The sequence below is a fragment of the Centrocercus urophasianus genome, unplaced genomic scaffold (assembly GCF_019232065.1).
Source record: "Centrocercus urophasianus isolate 14NV4802_14NV808 unplaced genomic scaffold, USGS_Curo_1.0 seq_17, whole genome shotgun sequence".
NCBI lineage: Eukaryota > Metazoa > Chordata > Aves > Galliformes > Phasianidae > Centrocercus > Centrocercus urophasianus.
This window is the reverse complement of record NW_024884722.1, coordinates 29,165,044-29,179,486: the sequence shown is the minus strand read 5'-3', so window position 1 is coordinate 29,179,486 and position 14,443 is coordinate 29,165,044. Positions and strand designations below refer to the sequence as shown.

General features: G+C 38.3%; 1 protein-coding gene and 1 long non-coding RNA gene across 6 annotated transcripts in view; one reads left to right on the top strand and one right to left on the bottom strand.

Moving 5' to 3' along the window:
- The window catches only part of OPN4 (opsin 4), a 27,958-nt gene extending 25,183 nt beyond the window's left edge, over positions 1-2,775 (bottom strand). For 3 of the 5 annotated variants that reach the window (XM_042818709.1, XM_042818712.1, XM_042818713.1), the window contains exon 1: positions 2,621-2,775. The gene's annotated coding sequence lies outside the window, so the exon portion shown is untranslated. Of the gene's footprint in view, positions 1-78; positions 166-2,620 lie in introns of all 5 variants that reach the window. The other 2 variants (XM_042818711.1, XM_042818710.1) reach the window with 2 other exon arrangements.
- LOC122160306 overlaps positions 1-14,443 on the top strand; it is a 15,604-nt gene extending 1,161 nt beyond the window's left edge. The window contains exons 2-3 of the long non-coding RNA XR_006168776.1: positions 8,222-8,350; positions 10,323-14,443. This is a non-coding gene — a long non-coding RNA (uncharacterized LOC122160306). The remainder of the gene's footprint in view (positions 1-8,221; positions 8,351-10,322) is intronic.

Sequence of the window (14,443 nt, the reverse complement as noted above, 5' to 3'; positions counted from 1 at the left end):
ATTAAGCCAGAGAGAACAATTAAAAGTAATTTAGTGAGCAATAATTGTTTTCTTTATAGGTATAGCTATTTCACTTACAGTTATCAGAACCGTAGTCTTATTGATATAGAGGGAGAAGTTTGCCCTCTGCCTTTCCCCTGTTTATTCTCCAACAAAAGTTCTTTCCTTGCAAAATGAAATGGAGAAAATGTATCAGTTAATGACTCTTGGTATTTTCTAAAGCCACTCTGCACATCTTAAATTTTTCAAACACTTCCTCCGCAGTCTTGTGTGAATCACAGCGGAAACCCACTTGGCTGCTGGCCCAGGTCTGAATTGCCATGCAGAGTCTGTTCTAGAGAAAATAAAACCTGCCAGAATTCCTCTCTCTGAATTCTGTCACACTGAGGTATGGTGAGAACATCCCCCCCACTTTCAAAGCACTTTCAAGTGCACCTTTTGCTGCTAGTAATTAACTCCTGTTCATGGCTTTTTATAAGACACAGACAGAAATAGCACAAACATTCTGAGGTCCTACCATGAAATTGAGAAAATTTCCTAACAGAACAAAAGAAAGATAATTCATGGGTAAAGATTAATGAAGTCCAGATGAATACAGTATTTCTTTCACAACCACTGGAAAGGAGTGGTTTCCTCCTCTTTGGCTGGGAGATCTGTGTGGAATTAAATTTTTGTTTATCTGCAGGAATTCAGAGTGGACTGGAGGAAAGGGGAACTTGATGCGTAGAAAATGAATAGGCTGCTGTTGGAAAGAGCTAGGAGGGTTGGAAGACCAGGGCTGTCTATGGTCAGCCAGGCATTATATCCCTGAGATGCCTTTACACAAAACCACCTGGCCTTCCTTAAACTCTCCTTATCCAAACCCAGGACAGAGAGACAGGAACAGACTATTCAATAAGGGCAAAGTAAACTCTCACACTTTATGAGTGCAGATACATTTCTGGAATTGGAGATATCACAGAATAAGAAGGCACAGAGCATGGAAGTTGTACATTTATAAGGCTTACTAACAAGTTCTGATTTTTTAAAAAAAATTATTTTTATTTTTACCCCTGTTACAATGGGGAAAAGCGTGCGATAATGCCTGTAAAACATTCTGGAAATAATAATGCTAAGCTCGATTTCATCTCACAAGTGGAAAATCTAGATGATGGTATGAGAAGAGCATCAAATTCCTTCTTGATTTGTAGAGCTGCCATTTGTCCTTTCTCCAGAGGCCTTTTCTCAGATTCACAAAAAAAAAAAAAAAAAAAAAAAAAAAAAAAAAAAAAAAAAAAAAAAAAACAACCACACCCAAAGAAAGAAACAAAACAGCTGCTTTTTAATGCTTAAAGTACTGTTTTCTTATCCTCAATTAAAAGATCCACCTCATCCTCCTCAGCAGCTGACTAGGAAGTTTAATCATGCTCTGCTTACTCTGTAAACATTACATCCTCCTGCAAGTGGCCGGATAGCGAAAGGAATTACTGACTTTTCACATGAGAACCTACCCATTTTCAACATCTGCTGTTCAAAAGGCACTACTATGCTATATGGCTTAGTAGGAATATCACCCACTTAGGTGATAAGTGGGCTGTTGAATTAGATGGTCTTGGAGGTCTTTTCCAACCTTGATGGTTCTATGATTCTGTAAACGTCTGTTCCTCACAGCCTTCCTTCTACAATCCCATCTCTATCGGATTTGTTAATCCTGAGTAGTAGCACTCATCAGTGGTGCTAACTTCTGAAAACATGCTTCTCAGAAGCATTTTCAGAGGCCTGCTTTTGTGCCAGTACCTACAACTGCTTAAATAGGTGGGTGAAAAAAAAAATTGTTTTATAAAGATTTTTCACTTTCCTTATTATTTTTGTCTCTTAACAACTAAGACCTGTCAAGTGATAATTGTTCCACTTCCTAGATATTTCTAAAAGGTATACTGCCTTTTGGTATCCCAAATAACCGTGCAGGCAGAGAACTGTCTTTTATATACATCTCTTTTATGCTGTATTAATCATAGAAATTAATTTTAGATGTTCATGCCTGGAGAAACTTGGCAAGGGGCAAGAACATTCTTTGTAAATAAAACTGTTAAACTGAGTACAAAGTTCTGCATGGCCATTTATGGGAATGTGCTCTTAGGACTACTCGAAAAATCAATAGACTAAATAGAAAATATTAAATCAAATCAATGCAGCTTCTGCTCAGCTGTGGAAGTGAATATAATTCACCTCATGGGTAGTTTTGATTTTATAGGATAGCAAAGATCTGTGGTGAACAGCAAGAACAGGAACCACAGGGAACAGCCAGCAGACGTGGAGCACTTCAGCCCCATAGCAGAAAAGTAAGAATACAGAGTGAGGCGAGCACAGAAGGGCCAGGCTAGGAGAGGCAGTGTAGAAGGGTCCATTCAGATGTGTTTTGCTAAACCTTAGCAAAGAAAACCCTCAGTTCCATGGTGAAAAGGATTCTGTCAGTGTTCTCTGGTTTGAATTTAGTCTGTGACACAGCATTAGACCTGTTCTTTATGGCAAGACACCCTCCAGCAGCTACTCTGCCTTAGTTAGTTTCCCTAGCAGTGTTTCCAGCTTATTCCAGTGTCTGATGGCTCCCATGTCAGCTAGCTTGGAAAGGTCTACCCACCTCTGTCCCTCCTGTCCTTCCTCAGAGTCTGAAGACAAAAGACGTCATGCACAGCACTCTCCAGCACAGCCAAGTTCAATCTGCAGTGCCTCCAGAACAGCTTGTTCATTAGCTTCATGGGCTGAACTTTCAAGTTCATTCCTCTCTCCTGCAAAGCCTACCCTTCTCCAGGGAACTTTGGTTAGACAAACTCATCTCAAATAACTTCACTTGGTAGCTTCCCATTTCCAGTGGCCAAGTTCTTATCTTTCCAGCCCTTCTCACACATGAGAAAGGAAGCAGATCATAATACTCCAAGCAGGGAAAAAATCTTATTTAAAAAATGTTTAAAATAGTGAATTGGTAACATTTGCTCTAGAAATTACTAAAAGCAGTCATGATGGGGCATGTGGGGGAGTTGCACAAGTGTCTTGATAGGTAACATACAGGAATGGAGACAGCCAAATCTCTGATGGGAAGACTAAATGGAGAGGAACAACGAGAAGCAATTTGTACCTACACACAGCAATCAAAGTTAAAACCCTGGGGCTTGCAAAATAATATCTCATGATAACTGGAGGGTTAAAAAAAATTGTGGCCACATCTGGTATTAAAGAATTATAATCTTTATCCACAAATAATAGCATTATTATCTTCAAACAATCCACAGAGAATAAGCTTACTACCTTAATGGCTATGCAGCTATGTTTCCTGGTACATCCTGCCATGTGCAAGAAATCCTGTCCTTTCTACAAGAATTGTCAGTGATTATGTTAAAAAAAAAAAAAAAAAAGAAAGAAAAATTGAAAAACAAGGCATGATTGCCAATCCACTGCTGAGAGAAAATTATATTACTGCACTAATAAGCAGACGGCTTCATCACCAACTGTAACTTAAGTCTCAGCATCTCACTGCAATAGCAGGTGCCCTGAAATTTGCTGCTTTACCCTGCACTGTGCCCAGTGCTTTCAGGAATCCGTGCAGGATGAATAAGAGGAAACAAACAACACTAACATAGCTGAATTTTCAGAAATCTTCTGTTTGAATTGTTTCTGAAAATAGCCTGAGTGCAGATTAAAAATGCAGAAAATTCTTAAGCTGAATTCCTCATAGATTTCAGCGATAAGTTACTGAGGCAGGAAGTTACTGGAGCAGTGATCAGGGTTTGGCAGAATTCTGTCATGACCATTGAGAACAGAGATGTTATGAGGAGTTTCTCCCTGCCACAACCTTAAACCTCTCATATGGTCTCCAAAATCAAATAGACATAATGCTTAAGATAGGAGAGTATCCAGTGCAGCTCTGTATGTACAGAGGTGTAAAGCTACATGCCCATTTCTCCATAAATGCTGAGGGCAGGATTATCATCCAGCTTGTCATCACCTTGGACTTTGATCCCCAAGTGTTCATATTGTGATCTCTATGTTAAGCTACTTTGTATAACTTGATGCAATATGGACTGTATTAGTATCTTCTCTGCTAAATTCCTCATCTGTATCCTCACCGACTTCTGCTTCAGTTGCTATGACGCCCTTCCCCTCTGACCTTGATTAATGGAATGTAACAGACAATTGTCATGAGGATACACACAGGATGCAAGTGTGTCAGTGTGACTGTACAACCTATTAGCAGCACTGTGGCTACATCCCACCCAGTTTGAGCCCTTTTCATCTTGACCCTGTCCCAACTCGTTGCTTTAACTGTTACTGCCATGTGTCCCCTTTTGTTATTCCTCCTTTCCTTTTAATTCAGGTACATCTTGCTGGTCTTCTTGTCCAAGGGCCTTGGTGGGTTATCTATCTCCAGCTTACCTGTTATCTTTCAGACAGATTTGGCGTTCCAGCTCTCACACCCTGTCAGCCACTGTTGCTCACTTCCATTGTTCACTGAACACAACTTCCAACATGCATGATTTGCTTGTCTTCATGCAGCTCATCGTGCTGGTAGCAGAGGCAACAAAAGACACTGACAATAGCTAGGCTGCAGGCACAAGGAGCCTGCTGACCTACATTGTCTTATTGTTGCCTTGTAGTTTCCTTCCAACACACCTTCATTTCTTCTCCCTTTATACTTTCATAATAAGTTTTGTGGAGGAGAGACTTTTCTCTCAGTGCTGGTTTAATGCTCTGACTTGGCTAGCATTTCTAGGCATTATAGTGATGCAAATGGTGATACGGTGGGCTTCAGTTCTCTGGTAGTGTCAGAGATCTCCTTGTGGATACTCTGTTTATTTTCTTGCTGATCAGATGCTGAATAGTACAGTATGGCCACAATAGATGGTCAGCTAAAGCTCAGGATTTTGTTTTAATATGAATGCAGTTTTGTTTTTGGGATTATTTTGTTGGAAGATTGTTTGCAAGGTTTTAAAAGTAAAACAGAAAGCCTCCTGAATAAATAAACATTTAAAAAGTAAACATGAGAATTAAAATAATGGAAAACACTGACACTGATCCTCAGGAAGACAAATTATCATTTCTCATTTTGCTCTAATTTTGTAGTTGTGCCTGCTCCATACAAAGCTGTTTTTCTACTCAGCCGTTTTGTTTTCAAATTTAGCAACTTGTGTTGGAGTACTTTCTTTGATTTCTTTTAAAGTGAGAGAACACAACTGTTTATTTTGCAGCTCAGAGAAACATCCTTTTGTAGCAATCAGAACAAGTTACCATCATCAGCTGCAATGACCCCAGTGTGCTTTAGTGAAGCGCAGACAGTAAGTCAACAATGATTACGTTGGTTAATCTGTAAGAAGAATAGGAAAATAATTTCATGGCAGCCTTAAGTTAGATACCAGAAGAAGTCAAACTTGTTTTCTGAACATAAATATTTCCTATGTAAGGGGTTGTATACCTTTTGGGACTTGATTCTACAATTTACCAAAATAGATATTCCACAGAATGTACTGTAAGCTTCTGTGTCAAGTTGCCCTTACAGAATTAAGCTCTTTTGTACTTTTATCATGGACCAACTGCTCATGTAACATGAAACCAAAATGGCTCTACTAACTCAGCTCTTGCCACTCAAGGATCTGGGATCCTTGACAACCTCTTCAGGTGCTGCACAGAAGCCAAAGCACGTTTCTTTTGTTACCTGAGACTCTGGAGTGAGAAAACAATAGATTTTATTTCCTTTCCTCTGTTGATTTGAATACTACAGCACCTTATTCTCCAGAGGAAATTCTTAGTGTTTTAGCAAGTGAGTTGGTACTGCTGCAATTCCAGTACAAGATCTGTAGAGCAAGGACAGCATTTATTTTCTCCTGGGGATAGAAATCAAATAGCAAGGTATTCAAACACTAAAGCAAACAAAAACTGAACTAAGATCAATATAAAATATAAAGTAGTAATTTAAAATTAGAATATTCATGTTAAATCATATACAAGTGTAGCAAGTGCCAGTGGCTCTGCAGGGGCCAAGAAGATGACTGTAATAAATCAGGAGGACAAGAGCAGGATGAGTCAGGCAAACCCAGGGATGGGCAGCGAGGATCAGCCAAGATTCTGGGATATCAGGCACGCCCATGACAGCAGAGCAGGTCTGAAATAAAACTAAGAGCAAAAAATTAGTGACAGTATACAGAGCCAGATCAATGTGGTCAATGACTGAGCACATGCACAGGTAGGCAGTGAAGGATCAGGTCTAAGCTTAAATGGAGCCTCTTGGGTAGAGGTGGGTGGATGGGATACCAGGTGAGGCTGGTCAGTGCAAGTAAGACCTGTTAATGCAGTCAGGGTACTGATAGACCCCGAGTCTCAAGTTCCTGTTAAATTCTTTCAATTAAATTCTTTTACTAAAAGAAATTCTTAATAACTGAAGAGATTTTTCTCAGGTACAGAGTGCTTACTATGTTGTGCTTTGACCCTCAGTACCATCTAACCTCTGGCCACTTATTTAACATCTTAAATTGGGATTTAGAATCTTCCAGTATTTTGGAAATTCTGCAGGAGGTCTTGGAGGATGTTTTTATTTTAAATCATCTGTTTCATTACGTTAAGAGTAATTACATTTCTAGTAACATAAAAATCCCAGAATGTCTATTCTGATTCAGTTCCAAGGTCTATTTAATCCCAACATCCAGAAAGTAAAAGCAGCATAGTAGGTAAGAGTGCAAGAATATGTTGAGGTTTCCCTGTACTCTTCCAGCTTCCCATATTATACAACTCTATACATCTGTGCCTCTCACCATATATTTTGCTGATCTACCTCAAATATTGTGGAGCTTCTGTGGGTTTGTAAAATGAGTCTGTAATGTGAGAAAGAGTGTAGTTTCAGGTTGTCAACACAAAAGTCAAGAAAAAGAAAAGCTGCAGTGTGAACCATGAAGTTACTTTGGTTCAAGTCAAATTGGTCTTTAGCACAAAAATCTGAAAGTTCATATGGTCTCTATTGCAAAGCTTTATGTAATTTAAAATGCAGCCATACTACAAACCACTTTTCACCTCAGCTCAGCAACTCTCCTTGTGGTATGCAAGTGCCTTTAAAAAGTCAGCAGAACCTGCTGAGATGCAAGCTCTCTTTACCTTTTTTCTCATTTTTACCTTTTTTCTCATTGCTAGAAATCATTCTTCCCAAGATGAAATTTTGACTCACAGACCATAATAAGACATCCATTTTTTTTTAGGTATAAGTTCCAAATAGTCTTATTAAAATCTCTGATTTTTTTAAGTTTGATGACCAGAATGCTGGAGAATGTCCACAATGGTGATGTTGAATAAAACCATTAAACTACTGAGTGAGGCAGTGTGTACTATGTTGGTCCATACAGTTGGTCCAATAGTGTCCAATTCCTGCTGTTGCTTAGACTTTTCTTGAGGTAGTTTGGTTCTTCTTACCTCCACTCATTACACATGATTGCAGTAGAAGTCTTTTCATGATTCACTGAGCACAGAAAAATAATTGAGAGCAGACTTTAAGACGGGCACTTTTTTTTCATTCTCCAATTTTTTCACTGTGACTGAGTTCTTAATTTTTATTTTTGTTTTATATATATATGTAAATAAGTCTTCAAACTCTGGAAGAGGTGTTTTGCAAGTTTTGCTTAATGATCAATAGTGAAAGGTCATATTAGAGATCATTCTGTGAGAAATATTCCCCCGTGGGGAGCTGGTTATTTGTTCCATTTGTGAAAGTATGTTCTGGTGTACCTGAATTTCATCTCTATACTTGTGAGATCACTCAGTGCACTTTCCTTTAAGTGGATGTGTAGGCCCCAAGGGTCTTGGGTGGAAAAGTTTAAAAGAGGTACATTTCGTCTTTACTACGGAATGGCAAACACTCCATTTCATACTGATGGCACATTTTGCTGTCTCTCATTGGTCTGGGGTTATACAAACTAGTATTTTTTTCAGATTAGTTTTACAAACTGTATGTGGAATCCAGCAACTTATCTGGATTATTTAAGGTTTCTGTCATTTCTTAATGAACAGCAGTTCAGATGTAGCTAGCAATTTTTATCATTTTCTATGTGCCAAATGAAACTCAGCAGTTTCCCTTGATCATTTTGTCTCTGTACTGTTGAAATGGCTTTAAGTATCAGTACTCCTTTTAGTAATTTACGTTCTAAAATGACTGTGGCATAAAAGCTCTTTTAAGTGAAGGTGTTGTATTTTTTCCCCTTAACTATAGATGTTTGAAAAACTCTATGGCATGCTACAGACCAGGCAGGAATTAGTGCCCGTGGAAGCTCACATTTCTGGCTGCCACTGAAAGTAAAAGAAACAGACACCTGTTTTTTTTACCACATCTGAATAAAAGGTACTATTTTCCCCACCAGATTTTACCTGAACACTTGTCTGTTAATTGTTTTATCATAAAACCATACTAACCCAATGGTTGTGGAGAATTAGATTTAACTTGTGGGAAGGCATTTGATCATTAAATACAACTGCTACTGACACAAAGTCATTATCAGAATACTGTATAATGAAAATCTTTCTTTTTTTTTTTTCTTTTTTCTTTTTTTTTTTGGCTTTAATATGAAGAACAACGTTTTGAGTGGACAGGGCCATTGATTACTGTTAGGAAAGAGTATAGCCATAAAAGCAAGTTTTCCCACTGATTCTACCTGATGTGATTTTTATCTGATAAATAAAATCCTTTGCTTCCCTGAAACAGTGTCCAGTTCTGGGCTCCCTAGTACGAGATACTGTACTTACAGACTTAAATTCTATCTGAACACGAGAGAATGGTCAAACATGGGATGGGCTGCCCAGGGAGTTGCTGGAGTTTCAATCTTTAGAATTGTGCAACTACACAAAATCCTGAGGAAGCTGCTAGAAGCTGCTCCTGCTAGAGAAGGGGCTGGACTAGATGATTTCAAGAGGTTCTGTTCAACCTCAGCTATTCTGTGATTCTGACTGTAGGAAGAAAACAATTCTTCCTTGTTTACCAGAGGTCTATTTGCCAGAAAAGCAGTAGGAATATAGTAGAGGGCAAGACGTCTGACCTAGATAATGCAAAAACCAACAGTTCTGCATTTTGACAAGCTGAGAACTCAGATTCAGGAAGAAATATGTATTCTAAGAAGACCAAAACCTGAGAAATCTCCCTCCTGCCCCAAAGAGCCTAACCCCAAAAATGAATGCTGGCATGAAGAATTAACCATGTAGATGGTTACTGAGGCTGCTAATTCCATTCATACTTTCAGAACAAGATAATTCAGAATTTCATAGCTTTTCTTAAAAATGTATCAATTTGTAGGCAAGAACAAATGTTAACCAAAATAGTTTTTCCAGCATATTGCTACATCCATTTGTTGAGATGAAGTATGCTAACAGACAAATCAAATAGGTTCTTTTCTTTGTCCAGACAATTGCTAGTTGTTTTCCTGTTCTGGCACTTGAAAAGTCACAATGGAAGCACCTCTTGCTTTTTAATAAAAAAATAAATTTATTAATATAACTGTTAACATAAATGTTAAACTCAATTTTCTTTTTCTTACAGAAGTAAGATTTTGCTAAATAAGATAAATGCTCACCAGTAGTAAAATGTAATATTCTGAGTTACAGATAGTTCCTTTATCGCTGCCCAGTAGTGTACAGCACTTTCTCTCCTCTCCTATTTGTGTATGTAGATTTTTACAATTGCTAGCAAAAATGATTATTTCAGCTGTGTCATGCTGGTTCAAGAAGATTGTTATCTGCCCAAGAGATGTTCTAAGATGTTGAAGAGATATCCACAAAACTTCTGTTAGGGCTTTCTCGTCCTCCACCAAAACAGCCACTTCTGCTCTAATCAACTTGTACCTGCTGACAAAACATGCAGGTGTTCTTGGATGTAAGGGTGTCCCTCTTCACTGAATACAATAAATACAATACAATTATAGCTCAGAATCAACCGAAGATTATTTTCAGATAAAAATGTGAAGAACTGTATAATTATTGATAATTAGTGATAATTTATGTATATATCAGCACTTAAACTATATTCACTGTCAAACTGAACCAGAATTTCAGGCCAGTGGTCTTTTTGCAGCAGCAGGGCTCCTGCAGGCAAAGTGCATGGTCATTGTGGCAGCCTGGGCTGCCCGGAACCATCTCCAAGCAGCCCTGGCTGGGAAAGAAGCAGTGATTACCTTCCCAGGTCTCTCATCCTTCTCTGGAGAATTCCTCCTATTTAGTATCTGACAATCAAAAAAAAAAAAAACAACACACACACAACAAACAAAAACCACAAACACAAAAGTTGCTTTTCTTTCCTTTTTTTTTTTTTTTTTTTTTTTCCCCAGAGAAGAAGTCATCATAGGTCTTCAGTGAGAGAACAGTTCAGCTGTTAAGAAACTTCTCTACTTTGGAGGTTTAAAGCAGAAACCTTTCTTCATGCAAGACTGCAGTATCGAGAATTCTACTAAACATTTTTGTTCACGACAGATGTTTGTCATGTTTTGCCAGAGGCTTGAACAGTTCACAGCTTTGCCTGAACATAAATTGCTAGTATAAAAGCAGGAGGTACTGGAAAGCTGACATACCTGTCCTTTTTCAATAAATAACAGAAAAGAACATCGTCAGCAATAATGCCAATTTTTTATCTTCTATTTACAGAACTGCAAAAGAAATTTACTGATTTGAAAATGAAATGGTCTTGAGGTAACAGAGGAAATGGCAGCACGCTAAATTTCAGTTTGGAATAATACGGAGGTTTTGTGACTGTACCTCAGGCAGTTAGTCGCCAAGCCTAGGTAATTCATGTGCACTATGTTAAACTTACTTTGTATTAAAAGAAAAGAACAGGAGAAGTAATAGATATCACACAGGATAGTGCTTTCTGTCTCTGTTGCTGTTGCAGTCAGATTTAAACATTCTCCCTCCATCCTTCACCATCCTATTTTAATTCTCAGTTATAATCAGCAAACTTGAAGTCTTTTATAAACTAAATTAATTTATATCCTTTTAGCATAAAGAACTTCCGCAAGAGGTTCTCTTGTGCAGCGTTAAAGAACGTTGTAAGAAAATATCATGTGCCAAATACAAAAATAATTTCCAAACAGATCAAGTAAATAACAGGATTAATGTTAATACAGGGCATTGCATTACGTCATTTGTAAAAGTTCAGTGCTTTCACTTTTTCTGTTATCATGTTTTTGCTATGACTTGTTTCAAATGTTTATTTATCAGAATACAATAAGCACAGTCTAAAAATAAGAGCTGCTAAACTCCTGGAGCTGAGGATGAGGTTGGTTAACTTCCAGGGGTTAATCCAAACTAGATATTAGGGAGGGACAAAGTGACCTGTGTCATAACTGGCAATGCAGTTCTGGCACAGCGTGTCATTAGTTAACAAATATGCAGCAAACTAAACATTTGTCATCAAAGCCTATAAATTGCCGGAGGTACTTCTTGTATCTTTGCATCGCCCATGCATGGTCAAAACCAGCGTACGTTTCGCAGGAGATAGGGAAAACAATTTTATACTTGAGTTTTACAGAGGTTGGAGGCACTGAGGTAAAGATTTCCCACTGTGGAAAAGGACAGTTCACTGCATAGACTTCAATAGAGCACCACACTCCAGCCATTACTATTGGAATTTTGCTGAGGCTCTGACTTTCATTGATGGCGACTCTCCCTTTTGACATAAGGGAACAAATCAGGCTTGAATGGGAAAATATTCTCAAAAATATTTTGGCCATGCTAAAAAGTCCCTCTGGCTTAGCCAGTGAGCAGTACACTGTGTCTGGAAGGAAGTCAGAAGTGGTATTTCACATGATATTTTCTTTGCGTTTGTAAGAGAGTGATAGAAGGAAATAAGTCATTTAATTATTGAACTGTTTTCTTTGGTTTGCTAGTAAGTTGGCAGCTGGAAGCCCTAAAGCTTAGAGCCTTACACATTTTTCTGTACATGTTTACCTAGGAGTAAATAGATATTTTCCAAGTTAATATTAATATGCATTCATATTAATGTCAAGTATTAGCACTTGTACTTCTCTCTTGAAATCAAAGGCTTGTTTTCATAGGTCTTGGGAATAGAGTTCAAAAGCCTTTATACTGATTATCTCTGATATCTTAGCGTAGGAACGGAAAAAGGAAGGAGAAAATATTCCTGAAGGCAAGTCTGTTTAGTATTTCAGTGTTCTGTTGGATGAGAGCCAAAATGTCTTGGGCAAGTGATAGTTGTATTTCTAATCATACACTTGCCCCAGCAACACTTTGCATTTGTGTGTCTGTGTGTCTGGAGTGTGTGTGTCTGGAGTGACCACAATGCTGCTTCCAGCCATTTCCATTGCTTTGTCATCTCCTCAGTATCTCAAGGGGCTCCAAGACCTGGGCTGTGTCTTCCCAGAGGTCTGTCAGGTGCCTTTGTCCCTCCCTTTGTGGTGTCCAAAATACCAACCAAGCTTATCTTAAAACAGTTTACAAAGGTTCAGTGAACACCAGATGTTTCTTCTCCTTTTTTATTCTTAGTTTTAAACATGCTGGCAAGATCCACAGCTTCTAAAATCTGCTTCATTTCCTTGCTCTTTGTAGAGGAGACTGCTCATCATTAATATATTCAGCAAACTCATGCCACTTAAGTGCTCTGTGATCTTTAAGGAGGAAATAAACAGAGTAATACTGAGGACCTGGGGGTCCTGGTGGACAACGGGTTGGCCACAAGCCAGCAGTGTGCCCCTGTGGCCAAGAAGGCCAATGATATCCTGGGGTGCATTAGAAAGATCACATTATATAACGTGTTACCATGCCTTTGTTTACATAAGCATACAAAATGTCTGTGGTCTAACAAAAACAAGCTTTAAGATGCCTGCAAAGCAGCATGCAGAAAACCAAAGATAGCTGAATTCAGAGGTGCTAATGACTGAAGTGTTCACTACAGAAAATAATTAGCTAGCTATCTAGATAAAAGCTAGAGGAGCATACACATTCTGTAATTTACTAGTTAAAAGGATAAAGATAAGTAGTGTTTTAAAGATCCTGGCTTCAAGAGATTGCAGGGCTGGATCTGGTTGTGCAGGGGCTGATCACTATTTGCATGCACTCTACTGTACTGCTGGAAATGAAACATGAGAAAACCAGTGCTGGGTAAAGCTATGTAACTGGGCACTGCAGATGATCTGGCCTATGGAGGGGTGGCATGAGGAGTGATGGAGTGTTGCTCTGGAGTATCAGCAGCAGGCAGTGCTCTCTGTTAGCAGGAGTAGCAGCTAGAGACAGAGTAATGTGTGGCCAGTGGTAGAACCGGGCTCTGGAAAGGGCAGTGAATGTGAAGCACCACTATTACCTTTGAAAAAGGTAATGCTACACGTGCTTGAATTTTCCCTTTTTGCCAAACTTTGAATTTTCCAAAGTTAAGTGCAAATTCTTCCCACAAAATAGGTGAATGGAAGGGGCCTGACATTTTTTGAGTATTAGAAAGAGTTGGTAAGGGGGCAAACAGCAGAACAGGGGACAGATAAGAGCAGGGAAAGGGATGAAAACTAACGAAGGAACCAAATATATCAAGCAGTAACATACCATTCATCTGATAACGGTAACAAGAGGAGCTAGTTCTTTGTATTGTAGGAGCAGAAATAAATCTACTTACAACATTAATCAGTAATGCTTTGAATTAATAATACATAATGGACTAATGGATCTGAAAAGTCATTAGAGGCTTGCAGGAGGCTTACTTCCTGAAAGTAATCTGCATGAACATTAACATTAGAGCTAGTCAGAGAGCAGATGATCTTGTCTGTGTGATATTACATCTGCAAGCGATAACAAATGAATTCTGTTTTTCATAAAAAATGCTAAAATAAGTCTCTTTTAATAAGTTTCTTCCAAAATTTTTGCGTGGAGTTTCTAAGTGTTAATTTCAGAAAAACAGTGAAAGAATGCATGTCATGGGTCACTGCCAGGTTTTGCTCACCAAAAGGCACATATTACTCTCAAAAGTAGAACAGAAGCAAGATGGGAGTAGGTATTTTTCTCATTCCTACCACTTATCGTCTTACAAAAAGATACTTCTGGAAAAAAAAAATGTTCTGAAGACATTCAAAACCTTCAGAAGTTAATGATATTGGTCATACTACTTTTCTCCTCACATGACAAGAGATTTAGTAACTTCAGAACCTACTATTAATTTGTTTTCCTTTGTTTTACCCCTCTGGTCCATTTCTTGTCTTTATTCTCTGTTTCTGAAAGTTGCTATTTTGTAGAGAAGTGGTTTAAAAGAACCAAGGGTGTGCTCTAACTGAAAGTAATAAACAAGGTTAAATGCACCTATAAATAAAACAAATTCTAATAAAATTGATTTCTGAAAACCAAGCAACTTTCCAGAAGTGTTGATAAATCAAAAATGTATTAAAAAATATACATATGCAGAAAGCCTGTAAGAACCAGTGTAACATAATATAATTTGATATCACTTAGCTTCTAT